Source organism: Cryptomeria japonica, chromosome 5 (assembly GCF_030272615.1).
Source record: "Cryptomeria japonica chromosome 5, Sugi_1.0, whole genome shotgun sequence".
Taxonomy (NCBI): Eukaryota; Viridiplantae; Streptophyta; class Pinopsida; order Cupressales; family Cupressaceae; genus Cryptomeria; species Cryptomeria japonica.
In genome coordinates this window covers 601,108,854-601,131,060 of record NC_081409.1, presented here as the reverse complement: position 1 = coordinate 601,131,060, position 22,207 = coordinate 601,108,854, and positions in this window count along the sequence as shown.

Sequence of the window (22,207 nt, the reverse complement as noted above, 5' to 3'; positions counted from 1 at the left end):
TAGGGAGTATAAAAAAGGAGCAAAAGATCCCTCTATATGAAGGTATGAATTTACTTTTAATGGGGCATTTTAAAAAAATTATGGGGAAAAGTAAATCTGCTAAAGGTGGGGAATGCTCTAATCTGGAAGGGTCTAATTCCCCCTTTTTTGAGGGTAGTGGTTGGAATACTAAGGAGGGGAATGATTCTAATGAGGAGTGGGAAGAGGATAAGGGGAAGAAAGTGAGTGGCAAAAACCATAAAATGTAGAAAGGCTTCTCTTGTTTCGGTGTCACAAGATAATTTCTTTAATAGTGAAGAGGGAACAAGTTTTAAGAAAAGGAAAAAGAATGATGGGGATAGTGGAGATTCTCTAGTGGGCTCATCTCTCAAGGAGGGTGATTAGGAAGGATTGAGGGTTTCTAAGGATTCTCACCTAGAGACTAGCCATGATGGGAGGCCCCTCTTCCCTCATGACCTAAAACATGATTCCAAAATGTTAAATTTCGATAGGGAGCACCCTTTGGACCTCATAGTTGTGGTAAGGAATGTGGTTGTTGATAACTTTAGACTATAAAAATTTTTCTTTCATGAAATTAATGAGATTAATATATCTATTCGAGGAGTCAAGAATAAACTGGATAACTTTAAGGACCTGAATTTGAACTGGCTAGAGAAGGAAGGAGATAACATGGTTTCCCCCCTACAAAATGTTGTAAAGGATATAGAGCATATGAAGGAAGATTTTGAAAAGAGAATTATGAGATTGGAAACAAATTGCAAGAAGATTAATGATAATCTAATTGCGTTGTTCAAATTGAGCTACAAGGTTATCAAATCCAATCTTGAAAGTGTTAGAGTTATGATAGAGAAGTTTGAAAGAGCTCAAGGAGCCAAATCTTTCTTCATTGATATCAATGTTGTTAAGAAAGGCAATCAGGCTACTTAGGAGGAGGGTAAAGGCCCTTCTGCCCGTACCAAAGTGAGCAACAAGAAGATGGTGGACCAAGCAGTGCAAGATGTGAAAGATATGAAGAAGTTGTCCATGAATTTGTCTTAGCTCGAAGTGGAAGTTGTTGAAGCCCTTAAGAATTTGAATTAGTTGTGTTTTCTTGTTCCATTGTGTTGTGTTCTTTTTTGGTCTTTTGCATGTCTTGGCTGCCTGTTTGTTGATAGTTTACTTATGGTATTCTAACGACAACTTTTTGTAAAAAGGGTTTTGAGTCCCTTCAAAACCTATTTGACCCCTTTAATAAAAAACATTGTATATCTAACTTGTAATAAAAATCTAGTAATGCTCTAGCCTATTTTGCTAGGGTTGACATGTGCATATTCCTTAACCCTCAATTTGGTCCCTAAGAGATCAAGAGTCAATAATAAAATAAAATAAAAGATAAAGTATGAGATTGAATGGCAATGTGACTGCTACAAATGAATTTGACTAAGCTAAATAAACTTAATTTGTTCTTAAATATTTATTTAATTGAATGAAGGACTGTATTTGAACTACTAGAATGATTTTGTCTTAAGTTGTACTAATGACAAATTTCTTTTGCATTATTAGTGGCTTAAGCGAAGTAATGACTATTTTCTTGTACCATCTACATCCTCTAAGGACCCCTTACTTAAGCCATTCTCTTAAATCTCCTCAAACCATCATCTTTCCTAGGTCATTAACCCATCCTTTAATCCCCTTAAGCCATTATCTTAAATCCCCTTAATCCATGATATAATTTTATAAATTAAACACATTAAACTATATTAAAATTGGGATAAGTTAGAGATTAGCTCAAGAGATTCCAAACTAATGTTGATTTTACTATTGTAAGTTAGAACATAGACCTATAAACTAAGATGTTAGATTCTAGAACAAAGAAATGAGATAAATGACATTTATGAACCTTAAATCCTTGGATGCAATTATGTTGTCATGGTTAATTCTAATCAATGACCTGTTTCATTCTGATGGAATGATTTTGTTATAATCTCAATGTGGCATTCTATATATGATTAATATATTAAGTAATTTTGCAAATTCAAATTTGTAAAATATTGGGATATATACACAAATTAGACCAAGTGTACTAATTTGTAGATCTATGCCTTGACAACCAAGCTTAAAATTATTAAAGCCCAATTTTTTCATTCTCTTTCTTTCACTAGCTAACCAACACATTGCTAAATAGCCTTCTTTATCCAATGCCAGCTCAACTATATTGAAGTTGACATTAATGACTCATTACACTAGTTAAATTTCATCTACAAGAAAATGATAAAGTATTATCCTTTTCATTGCATCAGTTAAGGTATAGAGATTGACATTAAAAAAATATTGGCTATCTAAATTGAAAATAAACCTTAGGGCCTTAACCTGATTTGTTAGTGGGATCATGGCCATGAGAAACATAATGGGGTTACCATCTAAAATTAACTAGTGTAGTCATGCCACCTTGGCCTAACTCATTCAATTACTATTGAAATATAAAATCTACTTGGCTATATGACATGACACATGAATTAAAGAAAATATCCAATAACCTTAATTTGTTGAAGAAAAAAATGTTTGATCCTTGATCTAGGATGGAGTTATAGTTCCAACACTTGAAGAAGAGAGAAACCTTGCAAGAGGTGAAGTTCTTAAAAATTGAGACCTAGAAGACTCTTTCAAAAATTCATGGGCGGGTTGGGGAAGAGTTGGTTGAATTTCAATTCAAATGTTCTTATTTTTTATTACATTTTAATTTATCATTGCTAACCCCCCCCCCCCCCCAACCCAATCAACCAAGAGCACTACCCACACCTATATTTGACTCAAAAATATTTTTTATATGGCAATCCATACATTAAAGCTGCAATACAAAAACCTAAACATCTTAACTTCCAAATCCTTACCACAATAAGTCTATTGGTAAATGTCCCTAATAGAAAACATCTTAATTATAGTATACATAATAATCTCAATTACTTAATGAAAAGGTTTTAATATATATGGTGATTATTTTGGATAGAGTTGTGACATTCCCAAAAGGTGTCAGCTACACTAAATTTACAAAACCTAAGAGTAAAAATAATTTCTTTTAGAATAGGGATTTGTAATGTCAAAAAATTCATACCTTACAATTTCCACATTTTTTATTTTCACTTGTCTTGGTCTTCATCCTTGTATCATGTCTTAGGGTCATTAAGTAATGACTTTTGCCATTTTTCCTCATGTAGGTGCTAGTGTGATGTTTTCATGTTTTCTTGATCTTGATATGGTATTTTTTAAAAATATTTAGGAGAGTGTGTTTCTAAACCTTTATTTTGTCTATGTTGGTGGTATATTTGGCTTGTTGATGATGATATGATGAATCAATAAGGATCCAGACAACTACTAAGAGGGGGGGGGTGAATCAGTAGATAGAAAACTGACTTAACTTTCACCAAACTCAAAAACAATCTCACAAGTCAATCTCTAAAAAAACTGATTCAAACACTGAACTAAAAACTCTAATAGCACTAACAGTTTATTGGTTTGACTGGCATATCAAAATAATAGTGCAACAGATATGAAACTCCCAAACCATTTAACTAAAACATCAAATTATTTAGTAAAAGCACATTTCAGATAACTGTTGGTCACCTTAACATAACCAAGTGGATTTAACAGTTAAGTAAATTAACCATATCAAACATAACCACAAAAATCATTCACCACTTGACACAATGATTTTTGACATGGAAACCCAAATGGGAAAAACCACGGTGGAGATGAATACCCATAAGTATTTTGAACTCTTCTGAAGTTTGCCCTGTTAGGAGCCAAGACTATTAAAGCTTTACAAAATGTCTTGTTAAGAACATATCATGTTAGGGACCACCCAGTTAAGGGATTGACTATAATGCCCTGTTAGAAGCAATACGTTGTTAGGAGTAACCTCGATAGAGGATTTGAAATCCAAGCTAATGGATCACCTGGTTAGAGGATTTAGAAAGCACTAAGCCTGTTAAAGCTTACTCGGTTAAGGGATTTAACTGTTGTAATTGTTAAAGAACAACAAGGGTTTGTTGATCTAGTAAATAGCGCTACTTTGCTTGATCAGATCTTTTTCATGCTCCTATCTGCCTTCACACATACTATAGATACTCCTTCTAGTTCAACAATCAATCATACTGACACTTAACCAAAATTGCCAACACTATAATGTAAAACAACTCATCGACCTTATAAGCAAAACAATAGGTCAGTAACACATCACAAACCTAAGATCTCATAGAGATTACAAATAAATCAGTTCAAGTATGACCATTGGATTACATAGAAATCATTGCACATTGTTCAAGACAACCTCGACCACTCCTTAATAACCACTTCATTGAATCTTGTAACTCATCATGTGGTTTCCTCTTCATGCAATGTACTTGCTCATTCCCAAGATAAAACCGTTATCTATACACACCAAAAACCACTTGAAACTCATCACATACAACATGCATACGTGGCATAATCATTATCGATCACCATTTGATCATAAATCAATACAACCGATTCACCAAGCTCCATCGGTTAGGGTTTGGCACATCAACAGGTAGGGTTATCGGTTGATCTCACTTCTTCTTAAGTAATACCGGTTTCATTCACTTTCTCACGTGTTTCAAAACAACATCATAACAACATCATTACCAGTTACAATTGACATCAATAATAACACAATAGTTCATCAATGCAATCTTCAATCAAATACCAACAATCTCCCCCTTTGGCATTGATGGCAATACAAATATCAATACCTTTGGTTGTGATGATTGAGAGTAATGCACATACACATTTATAGGAATATTGGTTTACATTTTACCATGTATTCTCCTTTAACTGAGTCTCCATGTCTTCAGCTGGTAAGTGGCTATAGTTCTTCTCTCTATCAATCATACAATTCTTCTCCCTATAATCAAATAGTTCTTCTCCCCCCTTGACAACAATGCCAAAGTGAAAGTAAAACATGCAGTGTCATACTTCACTATTATGCATCAACGATCTACAACTTGATGCTCCCCCTATGGAGTAACTCCACTCCACACCAATCCTACTTCAAGATTCTTCAATGAGCTCTGGGACGGATGTCTTCCACATCTGCTCAATTGACTTCATGTAGGGGAACAACCCCTAGCTGACCTCTAAGATACTCAAAAGTAGTCTTAGGCAGAGGTTTATTAAAGATATCCACTAGCTACTCTTTAGTAGATGCATGCTCCAGTAACACATCTTTACTCAACACTTCTCCCTCAAGAAATGATATTTCAGCTCAATATGCTTGGTTCTAGCATGCATCACCGCATTCTTTGAGATATTTATTTTACTGGTGTTATCACATAAAATCTTTACATGTTCTGTGATCTTCAACTTGAATCCTTCCAGAATGTCTTTCATCTATATTTCCTGGGTATAATTCATATACGCTGCAACATATTCAGCTTCAATAGTGGACTGTGATATGCATCGCTGCTTCTTTCTGCTCCAAGATACAAGTCTTCCTCTAAGAAAGAATGCACCACTGATTGTGCTCTTACTATCATCAACATTTCCTGCCTAGTCTGCATCTGTATAAACTTTCAAATCAAAGTTACTTGCATATGGATACCATAATCCATAATCAATGGTACCTTTCAAATATCTGAATATCCTTTTAGTTGCAATCATGTGTGTCTCCTTGGGGTTTTTCTAAAATCTAGAAACTAATCCATCTGGATGAGCAATATCCTATCTTCTATGAACAACATAATACAATTTCCCTATCATTAATATGTACTCCTTTTCATCAACATATGTGGCATCATCCTCCTTATACAGTTTACAACCTATAACCATTGGTGTCCCAACTGGTTTACAGTCACTCATTCCAAATATCTTCAATACCTCTTTCACATATTTGGACTGTGTGATAAAAATACCACTCTTCATCTATTGAATTTGCAAACCTATGAATAATTTTATCTCTCCTACCAGAGACATTTAAAATTCACTTTTCATCTCATTTGCAAAGTCGTCACTCTTGTCATCATTGCCTCCAAAAATGATATCATCCACAAACACTTCACTAACCAGTATCTTATCTCCTTCAGTCTTGAGATATATATTGTTGTCTTCACTGGTTCTTTGGAAACATATCTTCATCAGGTGTGAATGTAGTCTTTCATACCATGCTCTTGGTGCTTGCTTCAAACCATATAATGCCTTGTGTAGTTTACACACCATATCCTTTGCATCAGTCAAAGAATAACCATCTGGTTGTTCAATGTATACTTCCTCTTCCAGTATTCCATTTAGAAATGTTGACTTCACATCCATCTGATATACTTTGAATCATTTATATGCTGCAAATGCAAGTAGAGTCCTAACACCTTCCAATCTAGCAACTAGTGCAAATGTCTCACCATAGTCTTCTTCTTCTTCTTGTGCATAACCTTTGCATACCAATCTTTCTTTATTTCTAACTACTACTCCATCTTCATTTAGTTTAATCCTGAATACTCATTTAGTACCTATCACATTTTTATTCACCAATTTGGGTACTAGGGTCCTTGTATTGTTCTTCTCAATCTAGTCAAGCTCCTCTTCCATAGCTTTGATCCAGTGATCATCTCCAAAGGCTTCCTTAGCAGTTATAGGCTCAATAGTGGAGATCATGCAAGAATTCTCTCTAATTCTTCTTCTGGTTAATAATCCAACATCTTTATCTCCAATAATTTGGTCAGGATTATGATTGAGTCTCATATACCTTGGAATAACATGATCATTATTTTCAGGTTCTTCTTCCTCACTATCATCATCTTCTTCTGCAAAATCTCCCTGTTCCGATTGAACAGGTACTACAACCATCACTTCACCAACTTCTAGCTTCACCAGTTCTGGTTCCAAAATCAAAATGTAAGGTTCATCTTCCTTCTTCTCCTCACTGGTTTCTCCTGAAACTTCAGGACACTCATCCACTCAAACATCAACACTTTCAATGATTCTCTTTGTCCAGTTGTTGTAACATTTGTAGGCTTTACTCTTGGTGGAGTAACCAAGAAATATGCCCTCATCACTCTTAGCATCAAACTTACCAACATAGTCACCTCTCTTGATAAAATATTTACTACCAAAAATCTTAAAATTGTTGGTATTTTGGTATGGTTTTGTCATTGATGTCAACACCTATAACACTTATCAACTCTGGCACTTTGGAGGATTAGCAATGTTCACCGACAAACAAGTGACTTTATGCACAGTCACCGGTATCTAGTTCACCGACAGGATATATTGTTCATCAACACTTGGAATGACATGGAAATCACTTGGTTATGTCGAAGACATCGTTTGGACACTTTGCCTTGGAGATTTGTTCATTGGCATATTCGTATTTGCATATTTGTTGTTACCGATAAATAGGTCCAGAATAAGCACCGACTGGCTCATGTTGGCATATGTGCAGAATATGTTGACATGATGATATTGTGTTGTCATTGATGTCAATATGCTAAAAGAATGAACCGGTAATATGCTGAAGAGAGAACCGGTAATATGCTGAAAGAGTGAACCGGTAATATGCTGAAGAGTGAACCAATAATATGTTGAAGAGTGAATAGGTTTATTGAAGTTAAGCAACTGGCAAAGTGAACCGGTATAATGTTGAGAACTAGTATATGTACAAAAGGTGAAGCGGTACGTTTGTCCAAGTGAACCGGTATATGGAATGTTTTCTATCAAGGTTTAATATGGTATGACTACCGGTTGGTAGTCTCAGCTTCAGGGTTTCTGGTTGAAGTATTTCGAGCCTGTGTGATTCAACCGATGGCATTGTGTGATGAGTTAGCATTGTAATGGAGATTAGATCCTATTGCCACGTCAGCCTCATGCACGTGAAGGATCTTGCATGAAGGAGATTGATCCTATCTACCTCAGGAATGTGTGAAGTCTCTGCAAATGGTGGAGAGCGCGTGATGGGTTATCGCCTCCAAGAAGCGGTGAAGAACGAACGATGGAGAATGTCTTGAGATCTATTCAAGACCGTTGTATTCAAATTCAAAGTGTTCAATGGTCAGGATTGAACCAACTGAATTGCTCAACCTAAATGTTTAGGGTTTAGGGTTTATGTTACCAGCCTATTTTTTTCCTATAAGGTCGATGTTGTGTTTCATGTTGAAGTTGTTGGCAAATGTTGTGTGTGTATCTAGGTGCAAAGATATGTGATTCTTGCCAAACTTGATAAGAGGGTTGATACCTGCAGAGTGTGTATGCAGAAGAAAGGAACTAAAGCGGGTCTACATTGGCATTGAGTGCTATTACCGAATCATTGTAATACCTATTGATCTCTAATCACTTCAACAGTTGGAAAATCCCTTAACAGGGTAGCTTTAACCAGCTTGCTGTAAATCCTTTAACAGGGTGACTCAAAGCCATTGAGCTCATAAAATCCTCTAACAAGGTAACCTTTAACAGGGTTTAACCCTTAACCGGGTATTGTAGCCATCCCTTAACCGGGTGATCCCTAACAGGATCCGTTCCTAACAGAACCTGTTGTAACAACCTTTTACCGGACTAGGCTTCTAACAGAGCAGACTTCTAAAGAGTTCAAAAACAGCTTGTGGGTATTCATCCCCACCGTGGTTTTTCCCAGTTGGGTTTCCACGTGAAAAATATGTGTGTCATATGTGATGTCTTTTTCATGTGATGCTTTGTTGATTTTTGTCAAGAGGTGAATCATGTTGATCTAGCAAGTTATTATATTTATGATGATAGATTACATGTTTATGCACAAAAATAATATGGAAATGAGGGTGTAGGTTGTGTGGTAAGATAAGTGTTTCTGGTTTATATCTTTCATAGTCTCGTTGTGCTTAACCAGTAGTATTTTGGTTTATGACCGGTGTTAGTGATTGTCAGTCAAGTTCACTATTTGCAGTCAAACCGGTTCAGGAAAAGTTTTTGTACCTGTATTGATTCACCCCCACCCCCCCCCTCTTAGTACCGGTTTGGTACTCACTGTTCATCATTGTGTTATCAATTGGTATCAGAGCATCCTCCAGGTCCTTTGTGTTGTAAGATTAACCGCTTGAGGGAAAGATCCTATTGTAATGATGAAGAGGGAAGGTCCAAAGTTCAACAAAGATAACTTTAAAATATGGAAGGACATAATGAAGATATACATTAGAAGCATGGGTGCTCAACATTGGAGCTATGTTGAGAATGTTTATGTTATTTCTACCGGTACTCTCACCAATGACCAAAAGAGAGAGATTCAGGAGAATGGGCAAGTCATGGAAGCCCTAATTAGTAGTTTATTTGACATTGAGTTTACTGATGTTTAGGACAAAGAGAATCCCAAAGAAGTATGGGATACTCTTGAGAATATCTATGGTGGTGATGAGCATGTGAAACAAGCTAAGGAAGAAAGCCTTAGAGGAAAGCTTGAAGACATGTGGATGGTTGAAGGAGAGACCATTCAATAATATGGAATAAGAATCAAAACTATTGTTGGATATATCAAGAGTGCAGGTGGTAAAATGGAAGATTCCACTGTTGTTAGCAAAGTTTTGAGATCCTTATTACCGGTCTATGCAATAAGGGTTGCTGCTATTCAGGAGTTGAGGTCAATAGACAAAAATAAGGTATCCCTAGACTCCATCATTGCAAAGTTGATAGTCTATGAGCTAAATAGTTTTTATGTCAGTGTTCAGAAGACTGAATCAGCCTTTAGAGCATCTGCTGCTCCATCTAGAAAAGGCAAAGAAGCTAGTACCAGTTGTGAACCAAGACAGAGCAGAGAAATGGATGATGAGGAGATCCTGATGGACTTTGAAGCTCTTCTTGCCAAGAGACTTCCTAAGGGAAACGGTAAATACAGAGGTAAGCTCCCTTTGAAATGCTTTTCTTGTAACCGGATAGGACACATTGCCGTAAACTGTCCAAATGGTGATAGCAAGGACAAACCAGAAAAGTTCAAGAAGTTCAAAGGAGGAAACTGGAGAAACTATTTTGTAGCAGTTGATGAAGGTGTCACTGATGAGGAATAAAAAGATGAAGAAAATGAGGATATTGTGTTTGTAGCAGTCAAGGAAGATGTGTTAGACAAGAAGGCTCTTGTCTCCCGCTTTGATAATTCCAATGAGTGGATTATTGACAGTGGTTGTTCTCACCATATGACTGGTGATCGGAGTAAGTTTCTTTCTCTGGAAGAGTATGATGGTGGTGTGGTTCGTTTTGGTAATGATGCACCATGTATGGTCAAAGGCAGAGGGTCCATCTCTTTGAATGGAAAGAGCAGTGCTGACAATGTGTATTGGGTGGAAGGTCTCAGACACAACCTATTGAGTGTTGCCCAGCTGAATGATAGTGGACTCACTCTGGAATTCAAAAATAGAGTGTGCAAAATCAAGGAAAGAATGGTGAACTGATGGCCACCGGTATGCAGACCAAAGGTAACCTATTTTAGCTGAATGCAAATATAAGTACATGTCTTATGGTTAAGTTTAATGATAGCTGGATATGGCATAGGAGACTTTGCCATGTAAACTTTGATAACATTGTGAAGGCCATTAAGATCAAGGTAATTAGAGGATTGCCGATGCTGAGAAAATAGGAAAATCCTCTGTGCAAAGAGTGTCAACTGGGGAAAATGTCTTCCTCAACCTTCAAAGGTAAATATTTCACTGCAGACAATTTACTTGATCTTGTGCATACTGATTTGTGTGGTCGTATGAAAACTAGGAGTGTGCAGGGAGATAGGTATTTTTTTATTCTTACAGACAATTGCTCAAGAATGATGTGGGTCACATTCTTGAAGGATAGTTCTGAAGCCTTTGGAAAGTTCAAAGCTTTCAAAGCACTGGTAGAAAAGGAAAGCGGTATAAGAATCAAATGCCTTAGAATTGATCAAGGAGGAGAATTCACTTCCAGTGAATTCAACAAATATTGTGAAGAGAACGACATCAAGAGGCAACCGTCTGCCCCCCAGACTCCACAACAGAATGGCTTAGCAGAGAGGAACAACCGAATTGTGGTTGAAGCGGCTAGAACCATGTTAATCCAAGAAAAGGTTTCTCACACCTTTTGGAGAGAAGCGTTGAGCACTACAGTCTACACAATGAACCGAGTACTCGTCAAGAAAGGAAAGGATAAGACTCCTTATGTGTATTGGACCGGTAAGACACCAGTGGTAAGCTACTTTAGAGTGTTTGGTAGTAAATGTTATATCAAGAGGAGTGAACATCAGAGCAAGTTTGATGCTAAATGTGATGAGGGAATATTCCTAGGGTATTCCACAAAGAGAAAAGCTCTCAAATGTTTCAACAATAGGACTCAAAGAATTGTTGAAAGCATCAATGTTAGGGTTGATGAAAACTATGAGAAACCTAAGGAAACTAGCAGAGAGCATGTAGGAGATGAATCGATAGTAACCTTCTGGGAACCGATTGCAAATTAGCCCAGTACCAATAATTGTGCTCCTACACCGGTGGATGCTGATGCTGATGAAGATGAGGATGAAGAAGAAAAGCAAGAGGAATCTATTAATAATATACCTAGGTATGTAAAACCCAATCATGATCCAAAGCAGATTATAGGAGACAAAGATTCAGGAATTCTTACAAGAAGAAAGGTCAGAGAAAACTCATGTATGATCTCTGAATTTGCGCCTAAATCATTCAAAGAGGCACATAAAGATGAAGACTGGATCAAGGCAATGGAAGAGGAACTTGATCAAATAGAGAAGAATGGTACATGGTCTTTGGTACCCAGACCAGAGCATAAAAATGTCATTGGAACCAAATGAGTCTTCAGAAATAAACTAAATGAGGATGGCACAATGGTAAGGAATAAAGCCATACTAGTATGTAAAGGATATGCCCAAGAAGAAGGACAAGACTATGGAGAAACCTTTGCTCCAGTAGCAAGATTGGAAGGAGTTCGTATGCTTCTTGCATATGCAGCTTTTAAAGGATTCAAGGTATACCAAATGGATGTAAAATATACATTTCTAAATGGAATACTTGAAGATGAGGTGTATATAGAGCAACCAAATGTGTTTTCCCTATCCAAAGACAGTGACATGGTGTGTAGGCTACATAAAGCCTTGTATGGTCTGAAGCAGGCACCTAGAGTATGGTATGAACGGTTGCACTCCCATCTTGTGAAGATTGGATTTGAAAGAACAAGTGAAGATAGAAATATCTACTTGAAATCAAAAGGAGATCAAATTCTGATCTGTGAAGTATTTGTTGATGACATAATCTTTGGTGGAGATGACAAGATGAGTCATGACTTTGCAGATGAGATGAAGAAGGATATTGAGATGTCGCTCATAGGGGAGATTAAGTTCTTTATTGGACTGTAGATTTAGCAAATGAAAGATGGAATCTTTATTACTCAGTCCAAGTATGTCAAAGAGGTGTCGAAGACCTTTGGCATGGAAGACAACAAACCGGTTGGTACACCAATGGTGAACGGTTGTAAACTATCAAAAGAGGATGACTCAGCATTGGTAAATGAGAAGGAATACCGATCAATGATTGGTAAGTTGCATTATGTAGTGCATAGCAAACCAGACATTGCACATGCAGTGGGTATTATTGCTCGGTTTCAGCAAAGCCCAAGAGAATCCCACTTGGTAGCAGTCAAGTGGATTCTTAGATATCTGAAGGGAACTATTGACTATGGATTATGGTACCCATACAATGATTTCAATATGAAAGTGTTCACAGATGCTGATTGGGCTGGTAATGTGGATGACCAGAAGAGCACAACCAGTGGTGCATTCTTTCTCGGTGGTAGATTGGTCTGATGGATGAGTAAAAAGCAGAGTTGTATCTCTCAGTCTATAGCATAAGCGGAGTATGTTGCAACTTTTATGAACTGCACCCAGACTATTTGGATGAAGAATGTATTGAATGGCTTCAAAGTTCCTGTATCTAAACCGGTAAGTATATTTTGTGACAATACAAGTGCAATTAACATTTCCAAGAATCCAATTTTACATGCTAGAACCAAGCACTTTGAACTCAAGTATCATTTCTTGAGCGAAAAGGTTCTGAACAAAGAGGTAGTATTGGAACATATTTCCAGTAAGGAGCAATTAGCAGACATATTCACCAAGCCTCTCCCGAAGGCTACCTTTACCTATCTGAGAGGTGAATTAGGGGTGTTGCCCCTTCAAGAGGCAAACTAAAGGTTTGTGCTCCACATTAGTCAGATCTTACTTTGCTATATCTTTTCAGGATTGATGTGTTGAAGGATGCTACTCCTTAGGGGGAGCAACATAGTGGAACAGGGAAGCTTGTGCCTCCACTTTGGCATTGTTGTCAAAGGGGGAGAAGATGTGAAGTGGAGAAGATATCTGCAGTATTAAGGAGAAGATGTGATGCAGAAAGAGAGATATCTTTGTATATTTCCATCAATGCCAAAGGGGGAGATTGTTGGCATATGTGCAGAATATGTTGACATGATGATATTGTGTTGTTATTGATATCAATATGCTGAAAGAATGAACCGGTAATATGTTGAAGAAAGAACTGGTAATATGCTGAAAGAGTGAACCGGTTATATGCTGAAGAGTGAACCAGTAATATGTTGAAGAGTGAACAGGTTTATTGAAGTTAAGCAACTGGAAAAGTGAACCGGTATAATGTTGAGAACCGGTATATGTGCAAAAGGTGAAGCGGTACATTTTTCCAAGTGAACTGGTATATGGAATGTTTTCTATCAAGGTTTAATATGGTATGACTACCGGTTGGTAGTCTCAGCTTCAAGGTTTCTAGTTGAAGTGTTTCGAGCCTGTGTGATTCAACCGATGGCATTGTGTGATGAATTAGCATTGTAATGGAGATAAGATTGTGTTGCCATGTCAACCTCATGCATGTGAAGGATCTTGCATGAAGGAGATTGATCCTATCAACCTCGGGAATGTGCGAAGTCTCTGCAAACAGTGGAGAATGCGTGATGGGTTATCGCCTCCAAGAAGCGGTGAAGAACGAACGATGGAGAATGTCTTGAGATATGTTCAAGACTGTTGTATTCAAATGCAAAGTATTCAATGGTCAGGATTGAACCAACTGAATTGCTCAACCTAAATGTTTAGGGTTTAGGGTTTAGGGTTTATGTTACCGACCTATCTATTTCCTATAAGGTCGATGTTGTGTTTCATGTTGAAGTTGTTGGCAAATGTTGTGTGTGTATCTAGGTGCAAAGATACGTGATTCTTGCCAGACCAGATAAGAGGGTTGATACCTGCAAAGTGTGTATATAGAAGAAAGGAACTAAAGTGGGTCTACATTGGCATTGAGTGCTATTACCAGATTATTGTAATACCTGTTGATCTCTAATCACTTCAACAGTTGGAAAATCCCTTAACAGGGTAGCTTTAACCAACTTGTTGTAAATCCTTTAATAGGGTGACTCAAAGCCATTGAGTTCATAAAATCCTCTAACAAGGTAACCTTTAACAAGGTTTAACCCTTAACTGGGTATTCTAGCCATCCCTTAACTAGGTGATCCCTAATAGGATCGGTTCCTAACATAACCTGTTGTAACAGTCTTGAACCGGACTAGGCTTCTAACATAGCAGACTTCTAAAGAGTTCAAAAACAGCATGTGGGTATTCATCGCCACTATGGTTTTTCCCAGTTGGGTTTCCGTGTGAAAATATGTGTGTCATATGTGATGTCTTTTTCATGTGATGCTTTGTTGATTTCTGTCAAGAGGTGAATCATGTTGATCTAGCAAGTTAAATTATATTTCTGATGATAGATTACCTGTTTATGCACAAGGATAATGTGGAAATGAGGGTGTAGGTTGTGTGGTAAGATAAATGTTTCCGGTTTATATCTTTCACAGTCTCATTGTGCTTAACTGGTAGTATTTTGGTTTATGACCGGTGTTAGTGATTGTCAGTCAAGTTCACTGTTTGCAGTCAAACCGGTTCAGGAAAAGTTTTTGTACCTGTAGTGATTCACCCCCCCCCTCTCAGTACTGGTTGGTACTCACCGTTCATCATTGTGTTATCAGCTCATCTATTCCAGACCAGCATGACACACTTTGGAGATGATTTTGTTGTTATTTTAAATGCATTAAGACGACATGTTGAATCGAATATTGCATCGGTTATTGATTTACTTGTAATTATTTTATTGTAATATATTTTAGAGTCGACCTACTAAAATTGGTCTTATGTTATGGTATATATGTAAGATCTTATTTGTAAGATTGATAGGCTTTTGGGAAAAAGAATTATAAGAAGGTATATGCGAGAATAAGCAGAGCTATACACACAGACATCATTTAAGGTGAAGCAAGGTTTTTGTAAAGGCAATCAGAACTACATCGGTACTAAATCCAACATATGAAGATGGTATTTTGAGCAGTACATCATTATTGGATTTAACCATCCAATTGTAGTTAGTGTGACTCATATTTGTGTTTGAGTAGTGAGCTCTAGGTGCTTGGCCTTTCTACATGTACAGACCCTATTTGTATACACATACTATCTACAGTAGTATCATCTAATTGTGGGTAAGGTTTCCCACCATGGTTTTTTCCCTTACAGGGTTTCCACGTACAAATATTGGTGTTATGTGTTGTGGATGTTATTGTCTTTCTGTTTCATGCATTAATCTTTACCGGTACTGTAATTAACTGATAAACTGTCTACTGGCATAAAGTCTGATTTATCGGTATTAAGCATTAAGGTTGGTTAAGTTGTTTTTAGTTTGAATTTATTTGACAACTGATTCACCCCCCCCCCCTCTTAGTTGTCTCCAGGACCTAACAAAAATAACTGACATTAGGTGATCTACCATACCAGTATTCATAAGGAGTTTTATCCTTACCTCTCTTAACCAATATTTGGTTCATAGTGTATACAGCTGTGCTAACAACTTCTCTCCAAAAAGTTTTTGCTACACCTCCTTGTATTTGCATCATTCTAGCAGCTTCAACAACTGACTGGTTGTTCCTCTTTGCAATGCCATTCTGTTATGGTGTCCTAGGTGCAGAAAGTTGCCTCTTAATTCCATTGTCTTCACAATATCTAGTGAATTCCTCTTAAGTAAATTCACCTCCTTGATCAGTCCTCAGACACTTTATCTTCTTACCACTTTCCTTTTCAGCTAAGGCCCTGAATGCCTTAAACTTACTAAAGGCTTCTGTTTTGTCCTTCAAGAATGTGACCCACATCATTCTTGATCAATCATCAATGAAGATCATAAAATATCTATCACCTTGAATACTTTTAGTCCTTATTGGTCCATAGAGATCTATATGAACCAAATCTAACAAATGTGCTGCTGAGAAAGATTTTATCTTAAAAGTTGAGGATGTCATCTTCCCTAACTGACATTCCTTACACAGAGAATTCACTGGTTTGTCCAACTAAGGTAAACCTCTTACTAACTTGGACTTACTAACTCTGACAATGTTATCAAAATTTATATGACAAAATCTTCGATGCCAAAGCCAACTATCATCTACTTTAGCAATTAAATAGTTGTTGACTTTAGGATTCAGGTGAAACGGGTTACCTTTTTTCTGTTTGCTGGTTGCAATCAGTTCACCTTTGCTCCCATAGATTTTGCACATTTCATTCTTAAATTCCAATGGATAACCTTTGTCATTTGGTTGAGCTACACTCAACAGATTGTTCTTTAATCCTTCAACCCAACATACATCATCTTTACTACTCTTTCCATTAAGAGAAATGGTTCCCTTTCCTTTTACCATGCAGGGTGAGTCATTTCCAAATTTCACAACTCCTCCATAAAATTCCTTCAAAGTAAGAAATTTACTCCGGTCACTGGTCATGTGGTGTGAACAACCACTATCTATGATCCAATCATCAGAACTATCCATGCGATAAACTAATGCTTTCTGAGCAAATGTCTCCTCTTTAATGGCAACAAAGACAATGTGTTCATTAGCATTTCCCTTAGATTCCTCATCAATGATTCCATCATCAATTGCAATGAGGCAATATCTTTTACCTTTTCCTTTGTACTTCTTGTACTTCTCACGTTTATGCTCATTGTCATCATTAGTACAACTAGCTGCAATATGTCCAATCTTGTTACATGCAAAATACTTCAAAGTTAATTTACCTCTATACTTACCGGTACCTTTGGGTAACCTCTTGGCCAACAATGCTTCAAGCTTGATCAAACTGTCTTCATCATCAACTTCTCTACTGGATCTAGACTCATAACTGTGACTAACATCTCTGCTTTTACTCATAGGTGGATTAGAAACTGAATCTCTAAATGTAGATTCAGATTTCTAAGCACTACCATCATAACTATTTAATTCAAATACACTAAGTTTACCAATGATGGAGTCAAGAGTTACATTTGTTTTATCAATAGACTTTAGCTCTTGAATGGCTGCAACTCAAATAGCGTAGATTGGTAGAAGGGTTCTCAAAAACTTACTAACCATTGTGGCATCCTCCACTTTACCACTAACACTCTTGAGCTCACTGATTATATCCTTGGTACTTTGACCATACTGTTGAATATTCTCATCTTCAACCATCCACATGTCATCAAATTTACCTCTCAGACTCTCTTCTTTGGCAAACTTCCCATGCTCATCACCGCTATAGATCTCCTCAAGTTTCTTCCACACATCATAAGCAGTCTCCAGACCATGGACATCATCATACTCTAAATCAAACAAAGAACTGATAATGGCCTCCAATGCTTGCTTATTCTCTTGTTGCTCTTTCTTTTGATCATCAGACAGAATCCCACTAGGTGCAGTATATTGTGTAACAACATGTTCCTAGTATTGACTTCCTAGACTCTTGATATAGATTTTCATCCTATCACTCCATATTATGTAGTTTTCCCTATTAAACTTCAGACCTCCTTTCTTCATCATGTTCTTCTATATCTTTACCTCAAGTTGTTAGGCTTAGACACTAGAGGACCTGAAATGCTTTGATACCAATTGATGATATGATGAATCAATAAGGATCCAGACAACTACTGAGAGGGGGGGTGAATTAGTAGATAGAAAACTGACTTAACTTTCAGCAAACTCAAAAATAATCTCACAAGTCAATCTCTAACAAACTAATTCAAACATTGAACTACAAACTACAATAGCACTGACAGTTTACAAGTTTGACTGGCATATCAAAATAACAGTGTAACGGATCTAAAACCCCCAAACCATTTAACCAAAACATCACATCATTTTACTAACAATAGTAAAAGAACATTTCAGATAACTACTATTCATCTTAACATAAGTAAGTGGATTTAACCGTTAAGCAAATTAACCATATCAAACATAACCATAAAAACCATTCACCACTTGACACAATAATTTTTGATGTGGAAACCCAAATGGGAAAAACCATAGTGGGGATGAATACCCATAAGTATTCTAAACTCTTTTGAAGTTCTCCCTGTTAAGAGCCAAGCCTGTTAAAGCTTTACAAAATGTCTTGCTAAGAACAAATCCTATTAGGGACCACTCAGTTAAGAGATTGACTATAATGCCCTGTTAGAAGCAATACCCTGTTAGGAGTAACCTCGATAGAGGATTTGAAATCCAAGCTAATGGATCACCTAGTTAGAGGATTTAGAAAGCACTAAGCTTGTTAAAGCTTACCTGGTTAAGGGATTTAACTGTTGTAATTGTTAGAGAACAACAGGGGTTTGCTGATCTACTAAATAGCACTACTCTGCTTGATCATATCCTTTTCATGCTCCTATCTGCCTTCACACATACTACAAATACTCCTTTTGGTTCGACAATCAATCACACTGACACTTAACCAAAATTGCCAACACTACAACAAAACAACTCATTTGCCTTATAAGCAAAACAATAGGTCGGTAACACATCACAAACCTAAGATCTCATAGAGATTACAAATAAATCGGTTCAAGTATGACCATTGGATTACATAGCAATCATTGCACATTGTTCAAGACAACCTCAACCTCTCCTTGATTACCACTTCATTGATTCCTATAACTCATCACGTGGTTTCCTCTTCATGCAATGCACTCGCTCATTCCCAAGATAAAACTATTATCTCTATGTGCCAAAAACCACTTGAAACTCATCACATACAACATGCATACATGGCATAATCATTACCGATCACCATTTGACCATAAATCAATACAATCGATTCACCAAGCTCCATCGATTAGGGTTTGACACATCAACGGGTAGGGTTACCAGTTGATCTCACTACTTCTTAAGTAATATCGATTTCCTTCACTTGCTCATCTACCAGTTGCAAAACAACATCATAACAAAATCATTACCAGTTACAATTGACATCAATGACAACACAATAGTTCATCAATGCAATCTTCAATCAAATACCAACAGTTGATATTGTATTTTCTATTAGAATCCAAGAACACAAAGAGGGGGGTGAATTAGTGTTCTACCAAAATGATCAATTTTAACCTTATTAAAACATGCATTCACCAACCAGTATATACCAGTACATATATAATTGAAAGAAGTAAAGCAACCAATAAGCCAATCACACAAATGAATACCATAACACAGAGAATTATACATGGAAAACCTCAAAGAGGAAAAACCATGGTGGGATTTGTGACCCACAATATCAATCCACTAGCCATATGAAGAGATTACAAAATATAGGGGCCTGCACTTGCAGGAAGGCTTACAACCTAGAGCACACTACTCAATCACAAAAGGAGCCTCACTGACTACATTCAAATCCAGACTACAATCTGGAGAAATGATTGAACTACAATGATAGCATCTTCTATGCTTGAATATAGTTTCGGTTAAGCTTTGTCTGTTCCGGTATGAAACCCTAAACCCTTACCAGAATACCCTCTTATAGAAATATCCTCACATACATGATCTCTCTTATATATTTCACATATCCATTACATTCCATAACCTTACATATTCATATCCTTGCCTATATACAAAATGATCTAATCAACTGACCTATATACCCCTTTACAATCCATCATGCCTTATGTTGGCTTACAAAGATAATTACAATATGAATATACATGTCGCCTCAATAACATAAACACATTAATATAAAAAAAAATTACCAATGTTGGATCTCCCAAATGATGTCGGCCTCTAATACTTATAACCTAATGAAGTCATGTCGGCCTGCAATGTTGGTAACCAAAGAATTCCTTCCAACCCGTCAGTGTCGATGCCAGTGTCAGTGAAGTGTCTGTCAGTACACAACTAAACCAAAATATGAAGTCAGAACATGTTGCCATCAATGACAACATATTGAAACCAACCAAATGAGTGTCAATTGCCAACAATCTCCCCCTTTGGCATTGATGGCAACACTCATGTGAAAAATGATCATGATTTCCATTTGTCAGTTTCATTCTGAGCGTGCTCCCCCTAAGATAAATATCCATCTGAACAAAATAATCCATACCTCTTGAATATTTTTCACCTATACTCCCCCTTTGACATCAATGCCAAAAATACCAAAAAATACCAAAAACCGAGATGAAGAATGAAAGACTGTACAATGAATGTCCCAAAATACCTTACCGGAGCTAAATATATTTAAAAATATCCGGATAGGCCTTCTCCAAAAGCTCTAGATAAGTATCCCAACCTGATTTGAAAGTGTCAGAAATAGATACTAGTCCATTTAGAATATGGGCATATGACTCTTTCTCATTTAGCTCTGTCAGTGTGGGATTACCAACCATATCTATACACTCCTTCTTATTTACACTTAATGAATCCACACTTAATGAATCCAACCAGGGACTCACCAATCCTCTAAGACCTCTGGCTCTCCTTATGAATTTATCTTTTTCGCTCTCAAGAGCTAAAACTTGGACTTCCAAAACCAAAATCGGGCCATCTATAGATGTAGTCAATGAGTGTGAACCATCAAAATAATTGACTATACCTACAATCTCCTCCTGAGTATCCTTAATCCTTTTATCTGTTTCAGCTGTGAGTAAACCTATGTTACAACATACTCTATAAATATTAGTACACTACCTTGAAGAATTATCTATCAACTTCAACTTATCATTAATCTCCTTCCTCTCCGACTCAATCATTTGATCAAATGTAGCTCTCTTTGCCTGTGTAAACCTCTCTAGTGCATGTCGGTTTGATACTTGATGTAAAGACTGAAAGTCCTTTGAAATGTGCTCTTTGATTGTTTTAAGCTTGTCGGATGGGCTCACTTCTTTGTCAAATTTGCACTCCGGGACAAGTCTATGAAAAATAGTGATAGACTGATCAATAACCCCTTTATCCATAGATCCTTCCTTCATCATTTTCTGTGCAACCATCATCATGAGTTTAGTATAACATCTTCGTAATGTTTTTATTTTCAACTTGCGAGGTGTCAATTGACAACAATAATGGACTCACTACCGGTTCCTTGCCATATTCCCCTTTCTTCTCCTCTGATGGTTTAAGTTTTATAGCTTCCTCACTTGCAAGGCTTTCTTATAAATATCCAAATACAACAAAATTGATTCCTCAACTTCTCTATGTTCAACATCATCCAAATGCTCATAATAAAATTGCACATTCTTCAACATACCATCTTTAGTTATTTCATCAATCAATTATGCACAAGTCTTGGGTGGCATAATAGTTATGGAATGGGCGGGTGGGTCAATGAATCAGATCAGGCATTTGTCACTCCGCAACGCTCCAATTGTCGATGAAGGAGATGTGCCAGCCACTGATCGAGCCATTGATTCCAATACAAGTGCAAGATCAGTGTCATCCTTCTTCTTACTTCTTCCAATACTAGATGGGGCTGAAGGTGTTTCCTTTGGAGCTCGTTTCTATGCTGGTACCCTGATTGTAACTTTCCTAACTGGTTGCTTATTTTCTTCTACCTTAGTCTCTCCAATTTTCTTCCTTAATACCCTCTTGAATGCTAAGGGTGTGGACCATCATCAGATCCAGATTCTGCTACAATTGGTTCAATGAATATTTCCGGCTCTTTCCTTTTTCTCCCTTTCTCCAAAATAGCATCAATTAATGCCTTGAAGTCCTGTGAAACCTGTTCCATAGACTTGCTTACCTTGCCCTATTGCTTCTCCCTCTTCTTTTAGTTGAACTCAGTTTCAACCTCTTTCTTTTTCTATTTAGCAATTGCAAAAGTTTTTACAGTTTCATCAATAGGTGCATCAATTAGCAACTATGCATAAGCATCTATAATCTGAGCTTCAACTTCATAACCCATTTTCTCAATCCAAATCTT